At 41.2% G+C, this 22,211-nt stretch overlaps 2 protein-coding genes across 2 annotated transcripts in view; one reads left to right on the forward strand and one right to left on the reverse strand.

The window, feature by feature from the left end:
• The window catches only part of LOC105196320 (tektin-3), a 157,360-nt gene that overhangs the window by 38,761 nt on the left and 96,388 nt on the right, over positions 1-22,211 (reverse strand). Inside the window, exon 3 of the mRNA XM_039447901.1 lies at positions 12,724-12,914. The gene's annotated coding sequence lies outside the window, so the exon portion shown is untranslated. The remainder of the gene's footprint in view (positions 1-12,723; positions 12,915-22,211) is intronic.
• The window catches only part of LOC105196325 (protein N-terminal asparagine amidohydrolase), a 49,102-nt gene that overhangs the window by 10,956 nt on the left and 15,935 nt on the right, over positions 1-22,211 (forward strand). The window contains exon 2 of the mRNA XM_011162215.3: positions 14,512-14,642. The gene's annotated coding sequence lies outside the window, so the exon portion shown is untranslated. The remainder of the gene's footprint in view (positions 1-14,511; positions 14,643-22,211) is intronic.

The raw sequence follows: 22,211 nt of genomic DNA on the forward strand, positions 1-22,211 counted from the left end.
AAGTGTAATGGAAAAACGTGCGAAATTAACCGTAATATACGCGATTCGCGCCCGTGAAAAATTTTTTATTGGCACGTATAGCAGTCGTTTTTTATCGAACAAACGAACGAGAGGCGTGTGTATCTGATCGAACGGCAAGCGGGATCTCGACGGCAATAAAACGGGTCCTTCGATGAGCCTCGGTTTGCGCGAGCTCACGTAGATTCACGTAGGCCCTCTTCTCGCCGGACACAAATCACGGCTATTACTTTCCGATCACCCTGTACGTCCGTCTTTTTATTCGAGCACACTTCTACCTGCCTTGTGTTTTTATTTCGTGCGCACATAGAGCCGGTCCACGTGCACGGGGCTCTTGCATACGTGCGCTTGTACATCGGGGACGGTAATGAACCGGGTTGCTAGCTCACTCGCGCGCGCTCGTATTCGTATAAACTAAGAGCAAACACATACACACACACACAATGTACATACACATGCACGGTGAAACGTGCGAGATGGTGCACACGTAGACACGATACAAGACGAGGCTCCAGGCGCGGTCAGATTAATGAAACTCATGCGAGCAGCGGCTCTCAAGCCCGTAAGATGCTGATTGTGAGAAGAAAGCGTTCGTACACTATTCTTCCTCGATTCCCGATATTCCGATAAGAGAAATTTCGATACGTTACCTCGTATCTCGAAATAAAAGAGAAATACTCTTTGTCAAAGCTTCCTACGTTAATTCTCGGGGAGATTTTCTGCACAATTTATTCGAACAAATTATTCGAAAATAAAAAAATAATAACACTGGCTCCAGAAAGTAAAATTTTGCATATCATAAAACTAGATTATCTACATGGAAAGAATTTTGCTGCTGAAGTACAGATCTGAAAATAATTATGTTGAACCATTTAAAAAATTGTATCGGATGTTTAACTTGATTGCTAGAATGCCAAAAAAATGTTTGCAGCAACATTATCATGCTTGGACATCCTCTACGATTATTTTGATGACCCAGCATAAAGTTCTTTTTTGTACTTAGCTAAATTCTTAGATGCTGCAATAAAATTGTCCTTTCCGTGTATCTTTTTAAAAAGATTTTTCTCTTTTTTTTAGCCTACATTTGCAATATCCAAATTTGAAATATTTACTCAAAGTATGTCATATAGTAGATGTGCTTTAATTTTTTTTTTTTGTTATTATCTACCGACACTTAAATAATGGTACGTGAAATAAATGACATTCTGCACGTTCTACACTGCGGAAACAGTTTCACAAATGGCTCATGCAGTTATACCGTTATGCATAAATTTTGCGACGAGACTTGTGTACCGCCTCAGAAAAGACTCAGACCGGCAGGTACTCTCGCGATCGCATGGAAACCGTCGTGATCGTTACAAATCTGCACATTGTAAGCGGTAAACACATACTGTGTGCCGCGCGCAACTGCAGCGAAAGGTCGTCTAGATGTCCATTATTGTCTCGTGCATCCATTCCCGATGATGTGTTACGTGCAAACGCATCGCTTTATCTCGTCCGAATGGTAATTGTAATTCGAACTCGTCTGAGACTCGCGCGAGCGTAAATCACGTTGCTGCTGTACGCCGCAAGGATTCGAGACGTTCCGGGAACGTCATTATCCGCCTCCTTATAGAACGTTTCGGCGAAACGCTCGTAGAACAGTTCATGCAATGAACTGAACGCGTTTCGCGAAAATTGCAAGTGCATCCGCGAAAGCAACCGCGATTAAACTGTACCGAACGCGAGATTCGGTGACTGGCGGAAATAATTTGGAGAATTTCTTATTATAAAATTAGGGATCTTCTATTTAAAGCGACAGATATGATTAAAAGTCATCCACGCTTTCATTATATCTTTTATTTATATTTTGTACTAATATTTATTTATTTTTTTTGGATCTCTCACAAATATGCATTTTATAAAACTTATATATTTTGCAATTTTTCTGACGAAATCTTCGCGATCTCTGCTTTCCAGGTTACTTTGTCGTGGATAACTTACTTCGATACGATACACGGAAACGTTTCGCTTCAATTTCGAGAAGATATCACGTTTTCAATTCCGTCAGTCCCTTCTTATCCGGCGTAAGCCTATGCTGGTGTACGAATATGGACGCCCCTGCAACCATAACTGTATACTTTCACGTGGCCGCCGACTTTAATCGGAAGGTACTTAACCGAACCACGGTATAGAATTATAACCAATACCTCCTATTCCCATACTCGATGCTCGCTTGGAGAGTTTCCCACGACTTTGGTCTCTGTTCCCGCTCGACGTTTCCTAACGAGAGACAGACGAGCGAGAGGTATGCGAATTTTCGAATTTTATCTAAAATCCGGTCAACAAAGCGCTAGGAGCGCAAGTTTCACCGAGAAGTAGCGAATTTTCTCGCTGGTCACGATATTCTCGTCAGAAGACTTGTCAAAAAATTATTGCCTCTTACCATTTGAATGTGATTATCTCTTTTATACATATTTCTACTTAAATCCACGATGTTTTATCGAAACGTCCATACAGAGAGAAAGATTTCACTACAATTCGCATTCTTATTTGTATAAGTTGTTTCATTGAAACAAACGTGTACAAAACATTATTTGTTTGAATAAAAATGTCGTTTCATTCAAGCCAACATTTATTTTGACGAAAATAACACTATTATTAGTGATTTTGTTGATTCAAACATTGGCTTGGATTATTCCAAATAAATTTGTTTGGATATAATAAACTTTATTAAATTCAAAGAAATCGTCTTTTCTCTGCACAGTCATTTGAGAAACAGGAATCTCGCTTATTTCGCGATTTCAAAAATAGAAATTAAAGTCATTACGATACAGTCCAGCAAACACGTCAAATGATATTTTAATAACATTTTAATGAGGTCTCCGACGTCATTGCAACGCCATTTATCCTTGTTTACAAGAGAATGAACTTACAGGTCAAAAAAATCAACGAATTGAAGAAAACTAAAAGCTATTACACTTTTCTTCGACATTATTTTGTAAAATTTCAACTTCGCCCCTTTTATCAACCCTCGCTTTTACAAGTTAAAACTTGGTGAATGAATGACGTTTCTAACAGCGTTTCGCTTTTATCGCATCTCATCGTGACTTATTGAAGCGCACTTCGATGATCCTTTCTAATGGTAAAGCGCTACATTGTCGTAACGCTTTCTGCGTAATTATTACTTGCACTAGTAGCGTGGTTATTATTCGCTTATACTTGAGTAATCTCGGTGCCGATTAGTTATTACGAGTACCGTCGCGCCGTCCTACCATCGTGAATGCTGTCTCCGTTTTGCCGCGATCAGCTGTAATTTAGCAAATTACGTTCGTAGCGATCGATAGATCAATCTTTAGATTCCGCAAAATCATAACTATCTATTAACTGTCGGATATACGGTAACAGGACTTTAGCTAATGGAAGAGAATTCATATCAAGTCTCCCCTGAACGAGTTCAGATTTCAAGTTCCTATTGTAAATTACAAAAAATCGATTTTAAACCCTAATTTACTTGATGAGCGTTGATATCGCTGTACAGCAACGTATCAAAGGGCTGGTTGTTTTGCACGAGACGCGAAAAATTCAGACGGTTGAAAGCGAGCGAGCGAGCGAGCTCATCCTGTCCTTTTTTTGTTGCGCGTCTTCTTCTCGATCCTAGTTGGAATCCTCGCGAATTGACGTGCACGTGAATCGCTACGAAAGCGAAGAAGGGCTAAGCCACGTGGAACGCCCTCGATCAGGGGGTCTCCCGCATCAGCGGGGACGAAGCTCTTTCCCGACGCTTTGAACTCTCTCGAGCCAGTCGAGGCCTAACTGAGTTAAGAGACGCTGTTATAGGGCCGGCTAAAGAGAGGGTGTTAACCTTCTCTCCCGCTAGCTCACCTGCGATAGCTGCTCCCGCCGGTCTCTCAACGGTGCACCATCGTTTTCCGTAACGTTTCAATTCGATACGCGAAGTCCGCATCGCTTCCTCGTTGTCCGCGCCGCATCGCGAAACGCCGAATTTTTTACGGGCCTCGATCACTTTGATCGGCGTACGAACGGACGTATCTCCCGGGATACTCGACGTACTCTCGGAAGCGATGGGGTAAGCTACCGCGCCGAGTGATCTAGCAACTCTGCCTGGATATCGTCGATCTGACGCGAGACGAGGCACCATGAGACGAGAGGAAGGTATGAGGACTGTAGGATATTAATTCTTCGACGCGGCAGCATGACAAATTTCACGGAGCCGCCAGAACAAGCGGGCAATAGTAAGGACACAAAAATTTGCCTTTGATAAATTTATCATCGAATTCTTTATAACTGTAGCGCGAAATTCAACAAGCGTTTTCGAATACCAACATGATAAGATCTAAAATTAATTATATTGAACCGTTTAAAAAATTCTAAAATGTTGACCTGGTTGCTAGAATAGCAAAACTATTTGTAGCAACATTATCATACTTGAATGTCTTATATAATTATTTTGATGGCCCAACATAAAATTATCTTCTGATCTGTGTCTAGCTAAATTTTTAGATACTGCAGTAAAATTGTTAGACTTTTTTTCATATTTTATAATTTAAATGGATTGAATTTTCTCTCTCTCTCTCTCTCTTTTTTTCTCTCTCTTCTTGTCAGTCTTGCTAGGTTCTGAATTAACTGGCTTGTCTGTTTGCATAAGAGAGAACGGAGCTTGCCCGGCTCTTCGCTATTTCAGATGCAAGTTATAAGTTCGTCCGTTTCGCCTTTTTTCCGAGCAATCACCTGTCTCAGATGATTCGAGGAGGCGAAGCGAACCTCCACCCTTTAATCGTCTCTAATGATTGGCTCTTTATGCGCACGTCGGAATTCGAATACGCTCGCGTGTGCACGCTACTTTGCGGCAATTGACAGGTTCTTAGATAGAGGCTTTCGATAACATTACGGACCCGTGTTTCTCTCTACTCGTTTGCGCACGAAGATCGATTAACGTGCCGCGACGAACGATGAGAACGATGATATTCCCGATGAATTTGACGAAGTAACGTCCGGCGTGCACGCGTGTCTCTTCATACATCGCAAATACGATGATTCATTGCTCGAGGAATCGCCTTTTCGCCTTGCGGAAGATTCTCGCGAGACGGACGTATTAAATTTAAATAGCTTAAGTAATTCTTAAATTTCTCCGACGAGATTACGCGCGTGTAAATGGCGGGTAATTGATATAATCGGAGACGCGGATACATTCAACTTAAATATTATTTATGAATAAGAAATCGAATATATAAGACTTGTTGGAAAATTATTAGTGCTTCGACGTCTTCGCGGCGGAAAGATCGACTCCAAATTTCATAAACGAGGATCGCTATCTGTTCTTGCAGCGTGGAATATCTCGTACTACCGTCGGTTTTCTACTTTTCAACTCGATTCTTTCGAAATTCTCAGCTACGCGCTATCTATCGCGGATTTTAATACCTCCTCCGTAATCACGCGAGATCTTCGTACACTCTCGGCAGGATCGGCAGGAATTTTCGAGCCGCCGGCCATCGACGAGCAATTTACGTTATCCGCGGCTGAATAGTCGGAATTTTAAGCGCAATGCGCGGAATCCTGTGTGCCGGTTTCCACGTTCCGCATTTCGCGTATCAAGGGACTTCTACACTCAGACTAGGTTAATCCGCACGGCTACGAAGAACCGAGGCGCAGAGAGAGAAAGAGAGGGAGGGAAAGAGAGACTTATATCCAGAAGGCACATACGGAGAGAGCTTCTCTCGTGTGTACAGCATGGAACTGCGAAACGAACGGCTGTGTATTCGCGCATAAATGTGTCTCCTAGCGAGATCCGAGAATAGTGAACGTATACGCCGTATGGACTGTACAGCAATCGCGGATTCAAGCACTAGATTCTGCCGGTCGGAACAAACCGCCTTGTACCCCTATTAATTGCTGAAGTCTTTCTATAGAGAAACAAGATTTATTTTAATTGCTAGCATGTTTGTCGAAGGGTCCATTTGTTGCATATATTTTCTTAGTGAAATAAATTGATAATAATCGTTTCTCATTAGTTACCTGTGCTTTTATCTTTTTATGCCATTAATTAGCAAAGTTTCCATTCGATTTCTAATTTTATCTTCAGTTAGTTATTTTACTGTTGTTTCTGAACTATCGAAACTTGTCTACACTTTGCCTTTCTCTCGTCAATGTGAATTTATATTCTTTTAACTCGATGCATTATGCATAACACAAAAATTGCAATTATGCAATCTCTCCCTCTCTCTCTCTCTCTGCCCCGTGATTTGCAAACATTACATATTGAAGGCATGTAAAAGCAAGCGAATAAAATAACTTTCGTGCTTGCTACAAAGCTATGCGATTCACGCTACTCCAATTAAATGCCTCTAGTACAGGACATAATACGGCGGTTTCATTTGCTCGGCAGATATTTAATGCCAGATTTTAACATGGGTATGTGAACTGTCAGAGAACGCCCGTGTGTACATGTATGCACATGCGTCTACCATGTGAAAATTATTGTATAGCACGCGCGCGCGCAGTAAAGCCACAGAGGGATCAAGGTTAAAAAAATACAATAAACATAAATAGTACAGGCCGAATAATGAGTCCCGAGTTTAAACAAATGTCGGAATCAACTAATTTTATGTTCCATCAATTAAATTTATATTACAATAAAATTTAAATTAAATTACGGGCAATTAATCAGGCATTAATTACTTTTTACGTTGCACGATTTTTACGAGCATTTGTAAAGATGTATGTTCGCGTTTCTGATTTAAGAAATTAAATATACACACGTCCGAAAATAAAAGAATTCTTTTATATTTTGTTGCTAATTATTCGATATATGAATAGAAAATTCTCGTCTACACTGTGCAATTATTTGCTTTGTAAAAAATATACGCGCAACGAACGTATTTTTAATTGAATATTTAAATATTTATTATGTTTACCGTATTCGAGCGTTTCGCGGGAAACTTGGCCAAGCTCGAAGCAGCCTTGTTTCTAGCGTATACGCAAACTAGGTACGTAAAGTAGGACGTAGCGCAATTGCAACTTTAATTATTCACTGACCTGTGAATTTCGCCGTTTAAGCCGCCACTTTTTCAGCGCCGCGATGCACCTGCGCGATGCACAAGTTGCAAGTGCATCCCGTATATAGTAAACCGCGTTTACGCTATCTTAAGTGTAAGGCTCCCTCGGTGTTACCGCAAGAGTTCGTATCGCGTGCATTAATCTTTATTGTATAAACTTCGTGTACCTATAATTTCATGTTGCAATTTGCTGCGTGAAGATGCATAAGTATAATCATGTCTTGTATTTCGCGGCAACGTGTGCATTATGTATTTACGCGTACATGCCATCTTTAAAACGAGATAGATAACATCGCTCCTTTTTGATTATATGCGGCTAAAACATTATTCTTACGTGACAATCCATTTAACTTGTTTAATATTTCAATAGCTAAAGTATTTGAACGTCGTGGCTCTAAATCTGCGAATTCAATATTTAACTTGAAACTTGATTTTAAAATATGTATGTTGTTTCGCGTTGGTTTAACAATTATTTTCTATCTCAATTTAGTATATTGAAACTTGCGTATAATTTATGTTATGAAAACAAAAATGTTAAAAGAAGCTCGGTTAATTGAAATGTCTGATGAAGAAATTCTGACGAGAATTCGACGAAGATCTTTTTATTAATTCCATATAATCTTATCTCGATACACTTTCTGGAATTTATTAACGTTTATCCGTCGTATGATCTTCGATTACGCACTGTGCGTACGTGGCTCACTTTTTTCACGGCCGTACCGGTCTTCTCTCCGTAACCGTCTAGATCTCCTAACGAGGCGGCGATTCAACAATTAACCATTACCGTTGTATCGCGATCTAACGTCAAAGCGCTCGAAACGGAAATCATCAGCGCGTTCCGCGCTTCGACAACAGTCCCGCGCCTCAGCAACAGTTTTCATTTCTCACGATGGACAAACGAGTGGCCGTCGCGCTCGAAAGTCGCGAGTGCATCCATCCCGCGGGGGTATAGAAATCCGCACCCACGCGCGATCTCAAACGCGGCTACGTACTGGATGCTCGGGACACTATATACTATGTACGGTACATACGTGCACACACATACACGTACACACACATAGACGTACACGGTCGCAGGCGAGCCAAGTGGCTCTACGTATTGGTACACGGTACGCCGCGTGCACGTATGTAACACGGCGCGTCTGTGTCGGGGAGAGAAGACCTGGCAACTGGACTCCCCCCCGGGGGCCCACATAAATCAGAAACTCAGGTTCAGGCCTAGCCCGAAGCACAGCCAAGCCAGAAATTTAGATGCACCGGGTGTCCCCGAAGTAATTTCCTCGCGAGGCGAGTGAGAGCGGCTCACGGAATTGGGAATTAGGACGGCGCGCTCATCCCGCGCGCGCCAGAGAGTTTCCTACGATAATTTCAACGCGCCCTCGTCGCCGGACGTAAATCAACCGGTGGGTCAGATACACCCGATAGAATCGTGCGCGGTGACACTGCTAATTTTTTGCTAGATATCTCTGCTATTTGTGGATGCTGGCGATAAATATTAAACGTGTACCGCCGGTACATTTATCTCACTAGTAATTCAATTTATCTCTGAGTAAGTTTTTCATTTATAAAACGATTAAACATTCGAAAATTTTTTCGCGTTAAGGAACAAAATCTTCACTTGTTAACTCGCAGTATTATTTATGAACTAATGCAATCGTTCGAATCAATGGGGAATTGCATCTCGAAGCGAGAATTGTGCTTTTGCATATCTTTACCTTGCTGATAGCACCGAGGAGATTGCTCGTCGAACATGTCCAACCAGTTCTCACATTTCGTCCGGCTATCCCGCGCAATTTCGCTCTCATCCGTGTTTTATGCCCGGCATTTCGTAATTTTGTTCTAACCGCAGGTCGCGATATCGAGATGTTCGATACGGCGGCGGCGGCGGCGGCGGCGGCGGCGGCGATCTCTATCTCGATTTCACGCGGCATTGATCGGTGGACCATTGATCGGTGGACGAGAGAATGAGCGTTGCGGATTTAACACCGTAGTAAAAGAAAAGCAGCTGTTTGAGCGTGTCGAAAGACACTTTCATGAGACAGTCAACGATGTTCAATGCGAGCTGCGCGATATCCCTGCGGAGACCCAGTACTCGTAATTTCTAGTACACTGCACACGATTTAACACAGTTCTGCCGACCGTAACGAAACAGTATCGCGTTTTATACATTCAATTCTCATACATGTTTATTAACGTCGTGTAATGCAAAAGATTGCTATGAAGATTTTTATACGAGGAAAAAAATGTGTAAGAATCACAATGTTTGATATGTGATAACATTGGTTACCAGTAATTTTATTAAAATCGATTAAATCCAATCGCAGCTGAGCAAAAGTGTGGGATTGAATTGTTAAAGAGTTAAAAGGAGTTTCAAACGCTCTCTGAATTATTGATTATTGATTACGTTACTTCGTAGTGATCTCTCGCTCTCGAGTCGATATCTCGCTGCGGTGCGGACGGATTCTGCGAACGCGTAACATCCCAGGGATAAATGCGGACACGTGCATTCGCGGAATATATCCCGTACCGAAAGAAACGGGAAATGTGCGCACACGAACATTCTGCTTTTGCCATAATGCACGGCCGCACCGCTGCGCCCATCCTCGCCGCCCATCCTCTCTCGCGATAGCGGATACCGTTACATTATCGTCGGTATTGCCAATAAATGCAATTGTCTCGGCTCGTGACTTCGTTGCCCTATCGCGTATCGTTAATTCACGTAGTACCTACCGGAACAATCTTTATCCACTGTTAGAGCCGTCGTTGTACGTGCCGCACGGCGACGGAGCTTCAAGATCGATTAAGCTCTTGCGTGCTCATTCGGAGTCTCTTTTTTTATGTTCAAGTATTTTCTCTTTTTCTTTCAATGGCAAATTCCTCGGTAAATAATATTGTAAATAATTCTGCATTGTCTTCATCGAAATTATTATGACGGTTAACTTTGAGACTAAAGTTATCAAGTGGATACTCACAGAAAATGAAGATCAAGAAACACGTAAATCGGTATATCATTTTATCATTTCGTTTCCTATTTATATCTTTTTTATTATATATAAGATAATTTAAATATGAGTATGTTAAAAATTACGAAATGTATTCACTCTTAATTGCGCGCACTCCAAATTTTCACTTATTTATTTATTTAAAAAAATGTTTGTTTGCCAAACTCTATGCCATTCGTCGATTGTTTCTTTGCTAAAGCCATTATCGACGTTTACATAACATTAAATTGCATTCATGAAACTTCCGATGCTGTAAAAAAAAAGACCTGAGCAAAAAGACTCGATCGTCTAATACATTTAGAGAAGTGAGCTAGTGTTATAATCAAGGGTGGCCCCCCCCTGGAGCGTGCATTTTATTATCGAGAGACTCTCTTCGGAGGCAGTCTCTTCGTCGCCAGGATCGAAGGAATTGCTCGATTTTTTCGTGCGCGACTTTCGATTTCGACCGGCACGGCGGCGGCGACGGCGGCGGCGCGTGTGCGAGAGCGGAGGGACGCGTGGAAAAGAAAGAAAAGAAAAGTAAGAGACCCGGAAGAAGGCCATCTCATCTTCCGCGAATTTGCCGGGCCACTGACTTCTTCGTTCGTTGCATAACGCTCCTCCTGTCGGCGCGGACAACGTCTCGTCGCCCGTCGTGGCGGATGAGAGCCGCTGAATCGTGGTGTACCGGTTGTTCCACTCGTGGAATGCGGACCGGCGCGCTGTGTGCGTGTCCACACCGGTGTGTGCGCACACATTACACACAGGCACACACACACACACGAAGAAACACATACAAACAAATGCATAGTGCTGTAAGCTATCCCTGCGGTACCCCCCGACTGCTCGTCCGACTTTTGTTTAACTCGTTAAGAGTCATCATTCCACTTTTGGAACAAAAATTTTATGTTACGAGAAAGGTGTGATCTTGCGGATGAATAATCTTCCGAACGTTATTCAGCTTTATTTTTAAATCGCGGATGCACGCGTCGTAATCCGAAACGCAAATCGGAGCCTGCATGTCGCAGAGTTATTACGCTGCTGCATATGTAGCTCGTGTGCCCACATGTATGTACAGACGAGCGAAAGAGATAGCTACGTGTGCATCTTTCAGGTGTGCCGCGGACACAAATATTGTTATTATTGTTTACGACCGAAGAGGAGGTGCATCTCTGCGTGCACGATGCGCGGTGTTCGGTTCTAACTCACATCTTAAGAAAGCATTGTTTGCATTTCATTGCCTATGCACCTTTGCGTAACCGCAATACCGCTGTGCAAAGGCCGGCAGCCACTACGACGATCTTTAATTCTAACAATAAGCAACGGAGCATGCGACAGAGAAGCGAATATCGAGACGAATTTCCCGACGGAAGAAAAAGAGTATCTTGCACATTCGCGAGAATATAATTACGGCAACTTGTGCTTCATTTATTTGTCTGGTAAAATAAAATTTAATAATATTCCCATGTATATGATGCTAATATTGTATATCATTTCAAATAAGAATTGCAGGAGTTCAAAATCTTATGTGGATTTTATGAAACACATTTTTTTAACTTCTTTAACGTCAAGCAACCGAGCGTGAATGAACGGATGAACAACTTGATTTAACGAGCGTGACTAAAGGAAATTGTTTACATATGTTTGCTCACGCTCGCTTGCTCGGATCCGGAGAGAACTTAAAAATTAGCGCCAATTATCTAAGAGTGTTTGTAACAATAAATTTGAAATAAATATAAGTATAAAGTAGAAATAAAAATGTTTCGAAATTATATCACTTCTATAAATACGTGCATAGAGATGTGCAATGGAAGAGAGTAAAATTGTTACAAAAATAAAGAAACTGAAAGAGAAATATTAAAACGTATTAAGAAGTACCTCTCGAATTGTAAGAGAAAAATATTTGTAAAATTCCATACAATTACAATATTACTTTATGTGCATTATTAAATCAACGCAACCGGTCTGATTACGGCATAGAGCGACGATTCGATTACCTCGGTCGTAATGCTATCGCGTGAATTTTCTAGCGCGCATTAATCAAGGTAATGTCGCAATCTGTCTTGCGGTTAGAATTTTTTTCGATTGGCCGCGCCGCACGGGTACTCTCTTAATAGACACATTAACTTTGTGCCGGTAATCGACGATGGAAATTAAATCTTATGTTCCAGTTATAAATCATCCGTAGCAACGTGTCCTCGAGCGCTAAATAAAGGACGCGATTATTCATCCGATGAAGCTCGGGCAAGAAGTATCGAATAGCACCGTAATCGATGAATCTCGCGCATGGAATATTCATAAACGCATCTCGCAAACTTTAATTGATTCGCTCGAATTATCGCACTGGCATCGTGTCGTTCATTATCGATATCGTATTAATAAGAATCCTTGATTGATAGATTTTTTGTCTTTGTATTATTTGTATTGGCGAACTTTTACGGTTTCGCGTGTACGTACAATTTTTTTCCTTACGACATGCGATATACTTCGCTTACTTTTCACTTGTTATTTATCAAGAGTTTTTAAATTCTTAAATAATTTTATTATTTATATTTTCCGTTAGTAGTATGGCTTGCCCTTGTGTCATCGGAATCTATCAGCGATTTTAGTGCAAAAACCTATGATCGAAAAACGTAGAATGACTATGTTACTTATACGTGGCTACTTACAAACAATCGAAGGAAGTCGTATCTCATAAATATTACGGCGGCGAAGCCCGACAGCCAGTTGCGACCACTGTATGCAAATTTGACCGCTGCATGTTTCTATTGCCGCTACGTTCCAATCGAGCACCCGAAACAACCCTCGGTTAACCGTGCTGATCTTGGCGCATCATGATCTTCAATATATTTTACACTTTCTGTAAAAATAATATTATTTCGATATATTAAGATTTTAAGTTACTTAAATTAAATTGTCTTTGATGCTGTGTTATTAGAAAATTTTAAAAATTTTTCTATGTTACTGTTTCGGATAAGTTAAATATTTTCAATATTATAAAATACGTATGAATAATAGTGTTGACATATTACATACTATTATTATCTATCTTCTGAAAATCTCAGTTTGTTAAATAATTTTTATAATATTTCAAGAATTTTTTTTGCAGTTTTAAACTCAAAGTAAATTATTTATATAAATGCAAATTTATAAATGTAACGATATACATTGAATTTTACTCTTTTTTCTTTGCTTTTTTCTTATTGAAAACTCTATTAATCTATCGAATCAATAATCGAAACAATACATGAAATCACGCATAGTTAACATGATTTGGATGCATATAATTGTTGGATGTACGAAGAAATGCTTTTACCAGCGTGGAAGCGATAAAATGACGGATTTAAGACGATTTCAACGATTTGCGCCATAAAGTCGAGGTTAAGAGGTGACTAAATAAAGGGATAAGCAACGAGTTCGGTGCAGCTTGCGACGTTTTGACACGTGAGCGTTTCGGCTTAGCAAATTTACGATTTCTTCGAAATCTGCAAGGCGGAAGGAATTTAATTTACATATTCAGGAGGGAGAGTCTGTAACCTCTACTCCTTGAATATTTTTATCGTGAATTTTCTTGCGTTTTTTTTTCTTTTCAGTTATTAAATTGTATGCTTATTTCGAGTACAAATGCATTATACACATCTGAAATGGCTTGATTAATAAAATTAAAAGAAATTAAAAGCTTGAAACTTGTCGAATGTTTTTACGATAATTACTCGAATATTCAAATAAAATTAACAGATAATGAAATCAAAAAGTGTATACAATTGTAAAAAGAAATACAATAATTGTATTAGTCGCGAATTAAATCGCTGAAGATTCTCGATGGAAAAATCGTTGACTAACGTGGTGGATTTTCGCACCTGTTTTGAAAGCAGCTGCGCTCTCCTCTTCAGAGGAGATAAAATACTGAAGCTACAATCTTTATGAGATCCTCGAAACCGTTGACTTCCCAAGTTTGTGATGTCAAGTCGACAAAAACATGCGGGGTCTAAGAAATATATTAATGTCACGATAAGACGTTGTTAAACCCATAATCAGCGATACGTATATTACACATTGCGTATCGAACCGGAAAAATATCGAGGAGCGATTCATCGCCGACATTTTTCTCATGTAACCACTTGGATGATGGCAAGATGATTTGATATGAATGATATACGATTTCGCTTATCGCACCCTCGTTTGGACGACCCTCGTAACTCGAATCGTTCGACCGCCATTGATCACAGTTTTTATTCCGTCACGAGATGGATATTATTACTAATCGCTATTAATAATTGTCTGATAATGCCAAGTTCTGTATGGTTTTTTACGATTAGATATGACAGAATAGAGATATTATGTCTGCATATTTCAGCGGGTCTAGAGCTTTTTATCCGCCTTGCATTATAAAAATCCATCTCTACTTTTACGAATCGAATTTTCCCTAACCATCTTCGATGTATTTATTTTTTCAGCACTGAGTTCCGCGGAGCACGTGATAGTAGCGCGGTGGACGCGCGGCTGAAGAGGCGGAAGTATCCGTTGACCATGGCGGCGGGAACGTGCCAATTCGCCTGAGGGGACAGTATCCGCAGAAATCCGTAAGGTGAGTCCTTCCCGACTCTCCTAACTGCTTCCGAGCTCGGACCCGCGACGTTATTAAGATTTCAAGAGATACGGGAAATAAATTAAGCGGGTAAATGGGCGGAAACCGGTGAGGCGAGCTCCGAGATAAATCGAGTGGCGGAAGACGAAGACCTATGAGAGATAATGGGGAGGGGAGGGCAGGCCGCGCGTTTTTCAGAATCGTCCGGAGTCTCAGCCTCTAATCCCAGCCGATAGTTTCCAATAGCGAACGAAGATAAGCGCAGCGGCGTCGGCGCCGCTTCGTGAAGACGATCCTGACCAAAGGGAAAAAGAAAGCGAGCTTCCGCGATTAAGATGTGCGAGAAGGCACCCATGAATTCCGTTTAGATACATATCTGATTTAGCATTGTCACCGTCGATAATCTGTGCTCGCGTCCCTTTTTTCGCGTGGAATGCGCCGAATAGAGATGTTAACTCCCAAATATACTCGCGGAGTAAAGGAAGATATACGCAGATACAGTGTAAACGATCACCTCTCCTCGCTTTCAGACAGATTTAAGAATTTAACAACCGATCTTTTTACAAGTCTGAGGCCCGGTTGTTCCACCTTTTGTATCGGGTAATTTAACTGTTAGGTACTCTCTAAATTCTTTGGAGTGGAATCCCACTCTAAAAGTGTGAAAATCCTGCCAGTCTTGATAAAGAGTGGCAGGGTTTCATACTTTCAGAGTGGAATTCCACTCTTTTAGATGAAATTCTACTCCAAAAAATTTAGAGAGTAAACCTATGCATTTCGCATAGGTTTACCTAACAAATAAATTACCTGATACTTACCAAAAGGTGGAACAACCGGGCCTGAAAGAGGCTGTAGCCTCTTTTATTCTTCTTCTTTATAAAATAATTGATAATATGACTGACACGAGCTTAATAGTTAATGATTCTTTGTCGACGATCTTTAGATAACAACGGTCGATTATCATTTACAAAACTCTTGAATAATAAAAAAAGAACACTGCGTAAAAAGAGATTATCGATTATGGACGCTTTGTTGCTTGGTTGAGTTGCATCTCTAAATTCGCGCGAGTATGAAGGCATGATATAATAATGACAGAGTACTTTTAATTTAACAATCGTATATTTTTTCGCCGAAATGTAAGCGCGCCTTATAATCATATTTTACGATGAAAATTCATCGTTTTGTTGCGTACACTTAACACATCAATATTATTTTCACGATGACGACAATTAGCAAACAAATCTACGTCAAATTAACAATAGATTACTCTATTGCGGAGTTACGAATCTATAGGTATACAAGCAGCACGAACGTTGATATAAAATTGATTATTGAGTATCTTGACATTCACACGCGTCATGAGAGATTACGTTACAGTTCTTTGTTGAATTCGCGGGAAACATGAATAAAGCTGATAATTTGCATATTTAATTAAGGGGGTGTTTTTCTCAGATAGGCTTCAGGAAGTTAAAAGTTGCGCTATATGAAGTGAATGTCGATATTCTCGCTTGAAGATGGATTACTTATAAAAAAGTGGCATTAATTATAAAGAGAATGTATGTAGTTTAAGTACAATTTATACAGATATCATTTTTCATGTTCTTTTCGTTCGGCTGAATTGTTTCGATCTGCGGTCGTCCACACACAATATAATCGGTTACATCTTCATATTTCTATTTAAAGTTGATTTGCAATAATGGAAAAATTGTAAAGAGAAAAGGCTTTTTCTCTTTATGTTCTATTCTAAAAAAAAGCGATTAAAAATCTCTACAGAAATTGTTAATTAAATTATTATCAAATAAATAATCTTAAGAATAACTGAATTCAATTATATGCGCGTACGTGTCGCCTACCTGTTTGAGTTTTATTTAATCTCGCCGTGATATAATATTTTAAAAGAACTTCCTAGACGTAAGTCCGTGGTCAAACCATCGACTACGGGTAACCTTTCACGGTATGCATGGGCCTCGTTTATCGCGAGGCCGTAACTTACGCGTCACCCGTTATCTGAGCGCGCTTATTATGCATGTTATCGTCTCCCCCTTCGACGAGGAGAGAGCCATAAATTTAATAGTCCCCGGTGTGCGGAGGAATCTTCCTTCTTCGGCATGAAAATCTGAATCGACCCTCCGGGACTCGAGTCCTGGCTCTCTCCTCGTTCTTGTCTCTCGAATTTCATAATGTCTTTTAAATCTATTCGTGTATAACGGAAATATCTGTCAACATCAACGCGTATAATACGCACGTATTTGAGAAAAATTCAGATATATGTATTTAATTAATTGGGAAATTTTATGCAACTTTTTTAATTTTACTCGCGACCTATCATTTTATTTAACATTTTCCATTGTCGCGAAGTATCCCTTGCCTAGATCTATTAATTTAGTTATCTTGAACAATTTGCTCGTCGTTAAGAATTATCGCATTGAAAATAATTTTTTGCGACGAGCAAACATGCTTCGGGCATACGGTATCTGTACGTGCGTGCGTGCGTGCGCGCGCGCGCGCGTGTGTGTGTGACGGCTTGTCGGCAAAACTATAGTTATCGTGCTCCATTATTTGCAACAGGGGAGCAGTTCAGACTCCGACGAACAGTGGAAAATTTCACGCCGATCGCGACTCGGTATCGCGGAGAGGAAAACAGATAAATTGTTGGCGAGCGGCAACGACGCTGTGTTTACGCGGAACACGAGGAAGCAAAATAAGAAATCGACCGAGAAATCAAATCATCCGTCGCGATAACGACGATGCCGGGCAACGAGCCCGACGTCATCGGTCGGGGACCGTCTTATCGTCAACAGAATTCTCTCGGCTACTTTAAATGATATGACGATCGATTTTTCACTGCCTAGACACGCTTCCGGCAATCGCGGTTTCCCAACTCTTTGACGTAGTTTTATTCGACGCATTCTACTTCGATTGAGTAAACCTCAAGATATATTTAAATATTTTTATGGCTCGTACACATTATCGTCATGTATCCCAATTTAATTTGTTTGTGCAAAATGTTTCAGATCCCCTTTCAATCATTAATGAATGTTTTTAATGAATGTAGAGAACTAATTTTATTACAGACGTCTGGGAGAGATTATTGACAACAATTTGTAAAAATTTTTGTATCTGAAATCTAATTTTAGATTGACCTTGCATTAGAATAGAACATAAAATTGGATGAAAAAACGCTTTTACTATTTATTCCGCACCTTTTCTACTCATATTCCATAAAAATTTTTAGACTAATTTAAAATAGTTTTTTTCTCTTCAAAGCTAACGATGCAAAATTTGGACAAATCAAGAAATTTTTTAAAATTAGACTTTATTAATTTGAAATACTCTTTGCTTCATCGAAAACATTTTGGTACTAAAAACTGCAGAGTTATTTACAAAAGCGAATGTTAATAAGTTAAAAGTTAATATATTTTAATTGAAAAGTTTGCTAATGAGTAATCGTTACGTGAAATATCCTGTCTAGTGAGGCACGAGCAAGAATGAGACTGTCTTTTTGCAAGTCACGTATTGCATGTCATAAATCGATGCTAAGTGACCAATAAAACCGTGGCGACCGTACCGATTAGCTGGCATCGCCCACATGCACCGGTAATGGACACGTCCGTTTTTCTAATTACCTGTACTCAAATCACCCTAATCGCTCGCCGTCAGCCTGCACTCACTTGCAGCCTCCTCGTCTTTCTTCGTCTGGGTGGCGCGGGCAATTTGTCACGTAAATTAAACTAATAACGAAAACGGCCTTGAATCGGCGCCTTCTCTGCAAGATTCGTCTAGCAAAAATTCGACTTTTTCAGTCGGAATCATATTTTTTTATATCGTGTTCGTGCCGCTTTATCGTAATCTTATGGATGTAAAAAAAAAGAAAATATGTCTGAAAGCATCCAATTCAAATTGTCGCAATTATTCATTTTCAAAGACAGAGAGTGGAAATTGAATGTCGAATAATTAGCTGCGTAATTAGTGAGAAAGAAAATGAAAATATTTTAGCATAGCAATACCACGTGGTTTTACAAAGATCCTCTATACATTCGTATTTTCGTAATAAATCATGAGAATCCTCCACGGGAAAATCTTTCCGTCACGAGGAGGAACGCAAGAGATCGATAAATGATGCAGGCGAAACAGGAGTCCATTGATGCTGGGACGTGTGCCCACCGACGAAAAAGAATATTTGCCGATGCCAGGTCGAACGGATAAAGGCATTATTGTCAATTGTCTTTTCACAGTAGATCGGCGTTCATTCCGCCGAATAAAAACGAGCGATTTCCGTTGATTAAACTGACGAACGATGCCAGATTTCGCCGTCGAGCGCGAATAATAACTCGCACAAATATAACGCAATCGACAATCACCGCAGATATTTTTGCACAATCGATCTCTAAATGTCGACGATCGGGTCGTGGCGACCATACATCGCGTCCGGCTCCATGCACGCGCGCTTGTGATTAATTAACCGGTTTAATTAGGCGCCTAATTACCACCAGATACGGATCTCCATCGGGATAACCGGGCTTGAGGACCGCAACCGCGAGACGACGTGTACGTATTATATATGGCATAGTGATGCCCGATACCGGGGCTCTCGGTTACATCCGTCCGCGGTTACGTCCTCGTGTTCCGAGACACAGGAGAAGACGCCATTTTAACGCGCATTAGAGCTACCTCAACGTCCCCGTGCGCGGTCATCATTCACACCCTAATGAACGTGAAATCTCCGAGGCGCTACCATGCCTCGCCCACACGTAAGAAAAGAGCTTTTAAATCGAAGCGATCCTTAACCTTTTCAGGACGATCTCTTTTCCAGCGCAATTATTTTCTTTATTAGTGTATACGTGCGGAGGAACTGCACCAGAATTCTCGATTTCAATTTCGACGGTAAATTAAGCGCATGTCCCGGCGGGCGTTCTTTACGGCAGTTGTTTTAGCATCCAAGCGTGTGCACTTGGAGGCATTTATAAGCCTCGCATTCTCTGCTCTGATCAATAGAACACAGCATCTCGCGATACAAACTCTATCTTCGAGTCCGCGCGCCGGCGGAATCCCCGACCATTAGAATACCGACATTGCGTGGAAAGAGGGTGACTCGCAAGGCATCCGTTTAATGGCTCTTTTGCACGCTTAAATAAATAACTGCGCCACGATCGCGCGGAATGGTAATTATTGCCCGTGTACGTGTACACGAGTGATGCACGCCGCGTGTGCATGCGTGCGCGCGTATATACGCGTCTAGAGTGCATTCTGCATGTAATCGTTGCGCGAAGGAGATAGAGGGAGGAATAAACGGGCGAGAGAGCCTTGTGGTACGCCCGGGTCTGTAAAATTACGGTTTAAAAGGAACCGGCAAATCGGCATTTATCCGCTGCCAATCGCGTTTATGTACGCGTCTCGCGTACATCTTCCTCAAAAGATGCGCGCGGTCATTAGTCTTCAATTTCGGAGGGTCCGTCCAAATTCACGATTATCTTTGCAGATTTAAATCTGTAATGTTGCTGAATGAAGTCTCAATTACGCACGGAGTTCGCTAAAAACAGATACGGAGAAAAGCGCATTAAACGAAATCGAAAGGCGAAAGTATGCTCGGATGTATCGGTTCTCCAGCGGTCGCTGATGTTCGCTTGCACGACCCGTGCAAGAGCATCATGAATTACCAGTGGTACGCTAACCTACCCCCGTGGACTCTCCACATTCCTCCCCCCCCCTCCCTCCCTCCTCTGCTTTCGATAGCGTTGCATTATGAAATAGCGTGCAACAAAGTTGCGCAGCGCTGCACCGCCATTACCGCTAATTCCTTAAGTGAGCGATGCTCCGCTCGATCGGGGCTTTTTCGTTGATCCTTTTGGAGAGTCTCCGCTCTCCCTCGAGAAGAGCCGGCCTCGGTGAATGCCGATACGCGGTTATTAAAGGTCGATCTACTCCCGGCTCATCGATCTCTCCCCCACCCTGCCCCCACTCGAGGTCGCCGTCTGTTGCCGATTTATTCGAATTCCTCCCTGGTTTTAATTACCTCACTTTTCCCGTTCTCGATCGAAAGGATACTCTCACTCGATCGCAATTAATCCGCGCGGATATGTAGCGCTTCGGGGCTCTATCCCCGCGCGATTTATTTCTCGCCATGACTCGTCCACCTTCATTTCCGTCGGTTTAATTGGCCTCAACTTCCTCGCTTCCCTTACTCGCGACATATTTCTATCGGGCGTCGATTGATATCTTCGATTGGCGAGAGAGGAATCGGATTTTCATCGAACCGGCCGTAATTGCAAAGGAATGTGATAAAGTCCTCTTCGATTCAGAAACGCCAGGATCGCTTTGTGCGGTTGTCGTTATTTTTTCGTCACGTGCACTTTTTGTTGAAGATACAATAGATATAGATAATATTGATTCTTTAGGCATTATAGCCTTTTCCAATGAAATCGTTAATCAAAGCTATAGCTTCTTTTTTTCAAGCCCCGGAAATGTCGCGAGAAAATGCCAAGGATTTTCGGGATTTCCTCGACGATTGGTACCGAATACGCGGAGTGCCGCGTATATTCTGAGCCTCGCCGCCACGGCCTCTTAGAAAGACCAATAATTAAGGTAATGGCTACTTTTCAAGTGGATTTCCGTGTGGCTCGATCCGAGCGGCCTCCTCCCGGTCGGCCGATTACGGTCACGAAGGGCCCCGCCATTTTGCTCTCAGACCCCTTTCTGTCCTCTCTTTACCTTCTTTGTATCCCGAACGGGAATAGCTTCCTCTCATCTAACTCCTCTGCTCACCCCCTTCCCCCTCCCCCCGTCTCAATAATTGTGTACACTCATCTCGCTGATTTTCGATCGACCAATATCGCCGTAATTCCATCCGCTCTTATGTCGCGACGGCGATTTTAAATCACGGTTCGCGATTAAATTCGATGCGGATGAAATAATCTAAACGAGAAAATTCGAGGGGGAATTAACATCCGTAGGAGCGTCGAATATCAGCAAATTTGTTTTTCATTTGCGTTATATAGTTCGTAAAACATTTTAAATATTTCAAAATTGAAAGAAATATCGAAAGAAAAAAATATCAATTTTATCTAAATGCTAATTATTGTTTAAATGCCATTTAAAGATTAATCAGTAAAAGAACGCTAGATCACCTATTACACTCTCTCTGAATTATTTTGAACGTCAATATGAATTTCGATGCAGTATTTTGCGACATTTTGGCAATTTAGATAATTAAGGGACGAAAAAGATTGTAAATTGTTTTCGAATACTCACGAAGTGAGATAAGTTTATTTTTAGAATAATTGCCGCTTGTGTTTCTCAGAGAGTGCCGATAAAATTTCCCGGCTGCACAAGAACGAAACTGGATAATTCGCGTTAATTCTGACCGATATATTGCGAGCTCGCGAAACCACGAAATCGGTGTTTGCGCGATTTTTTTTTTTATAACCGCAAAGTCGATTTATCGAACCAAATAACCATCGGAGCCAATGAGCCGTCTTAACGGAAACTGCATATCCCGATCCTAGCGCTCCGCGGTGCTTATCTCTGTTCCAGATACTCGCGAGAAGACATTTATGCTCGACGCTATCTTAGTGA

The sequence above is a fragment of the Solenopsis invicta genome, chromosome 4 (genome assembly GCF_016802725.1).
Source record: "Solenopsis invicta isolate M01_SB chromosome 4, UNIL_Sinv_3.0, whole genome shotgun sequence".
Taxonomy (NCBI): Eukaryota; Metazoa; Arthropoda; class Insecta; order Hymenoptera; family Formicidae; genus Solenopsis; species Solenopsis invicta.